Source organism: Pan troglodytes, chromosome 3 (assembly GCF_028858775.2).
Source record: "Pan troglodytes isolate AG18354 chromosome 3, NHGRI_mPanTro3-v2.0_pri, whole genome shotgun sequence".
In the NCBI taxonomy this organism is placed as follows: Eukaryota; Metazoa; Chordata; class Mammalia; order Primates; family Hominidae; genus Pan; species Pan troglodytes.
The window spans coordinates 101,447,387-101,449,372 of record NC_072401.2 but is presented as its reverse complement, the minus strand read 5'-3'; the positions used below and the strand labels follow the sequence as shown (position 1 = coordinate 101,449,372).

The 1,986-nt window shown below is 42.9% G+C and overlaps 1 pseudogene; it reads left to right on the top strand.

Annotated features, from left to right (window-relative positions):
* The first annotated feature begins 373 nt into the window (after window positions 1–373).
* Window positions 374–1,138, top strand: LOC471259 (large ribosomal subunit protein uL30-like 1; annotated as a pseudogene).
* The last annotated feature ends 848 nt before the right edge of the window (window positions 1,139–1,986 follow it).

Genomic DNA, 1,986 nt, shown 5'->3' with positions numbered 1-1,986 from the left:
AACATGCTTTGTATAACTAAAAGAAGGTGCTGCTTTCAAAAAGTGCATAATCATTTAAATGTTAAACCTCTGCAATATGATTTTTAATAGTTTATGAGAAAATATTTTCTGTATATTTCACTTTTAATCCCCAAATACATTAAAATTGGCATTATGCATTTGGATTGCTGAATAGCTATGTCATAATAACTGCTGATTAGTTTTTGTTATTAACCTAGGTTCCAACGATATGGGCCCCATACATCCAAGAAATAAAAAAGGCATAATGATAAGCTCTAAGATCAACAGTGTGTACCCAGCACCTAGCACAGTATCTACTAAGTATTAGGCAGTCTATAAATATTCATTAAATAAGAGGGCTTTTTTGAGCTGCACCACCATAAAGATGGCGGAGCAAGAGCAAAGAAAAATCCCTTTGGTTCCAGAAAATCTCCTGAAAAAGAGGAAGGCTTATCAAGCTCGCAAAGCCACCCAGGCAAAGCAGGCATTTTTGGCAAAGAAGGAGCAGAGGAAAGGAAAAGGGCTCAGGTTTAAGCGACTGGAATCATTCCTACATGACTCCTGGCGGCAGAAACGTGACAAGCTGTGTCTCAGACAACTAGAAGTGAAACCTCATGCATTGGAACTGCCAGACAAACATTCCCTGGCCTTTGTTGTACGCATCGAAAGGGCCGATGGCCTGAGTTTACTGGTGCAGAGAACCATTGCAAGACTTTGCCTAAAGAAAATTTTTAGTGGTGTCTTTGTAAAAGTCACCCCCTAGAACCTAAAAGTGCTGCGTGTAGTGGAACCTTATGTGACCTGGGGATTTCCAAATCTGAAGTCTGTCTGGGAACTCATTTTGAAATGTGGACAAGCCAAGGTCAAGAATAAGACCATCCCTCTGACAGACAACATAGTGATTGAGGAGCACCTGGGGACGTTTGGCGTCATTGGCTTGGAAGACCTCATTCATTAAATTGCCTTCCCAGGGAAGCATTTCCAGGAGAGCTCATGGTTCTTGCGCCCTTTCCACTTCTCAGTGGCCCGTCATGCTACCAAAAATAGAGTGGGCTTCCTCAAGGAGATGGGCACACCTGGCTATCAGGGTGAACGCATCAATCAGGTCATCTGCCAGCTGAACTAGACCCAGGTGCCAAACTGCAGTAATTTTTATCAATGAAGTGGAAGCATGTGTTTTTGGGTTTTTTTGGGAATTTTTATCAAGTATCTTTAGAGAAGATTTCCTGCCTTATCTTCAGAAACTGGAAAGGAAGGGTCAAAGAAAAGACAGTAGCTGGCCGGGCGCGATGGCTCACTCTTGTAATCCCAGCACTTTGGGAGGCTGAGACAGGCGGATCACCTGAGGTCGGGAGTTCAAGACCTGCCTGACCAACATGGAGAAATCCTGTCTGTACTAAAAATACAAAAATTAGCTGGGCATGGTGGTGCATGCCTGTAATTCCAGCTACTTGGGAGGCTGGGGCAGGAGAATCGCTGGAATCTGGGAGGCAGAGGTTGCAGTGAGCCGAGATTGCGCCATTGCACTCCAGCCTGGGCAACAAGAGCGAAACTCCATCTCAAAAAAAGCAAAGACAGTAGCTTATGTTCATGGCAAGCACCTCTCATCACAGTCCAATTCCAAGGACAAATTCCAGCGTTTTCTACATTGGGTGCCGCCTCGTCTGAAATCAGCACATTCCATGGAGGAAGGAGTCCTGCTTTGTTGCATCTTCTATCCTAGGATTTAATGTTGGTAAATGAGTAACTCTAGCATTTGTACAAGGCTCTCTAAGATTCCTGCAGCAGTTGACCAAGCCCAGGGACATAATTGAATCTGGAGATTCCTGGGGTTTTGTTTTGAAAAAGACTTGAAATACACATAGGAAGAAAGGCATAAAAATAAACGTTCACTTGTCTCTGAAAAAAAAAAAAAGAGAGCTTTTTCAATAAAAACAAAACAAAACAAAACCATCAGACTTATCTGTTATCTATACACCAATGTTC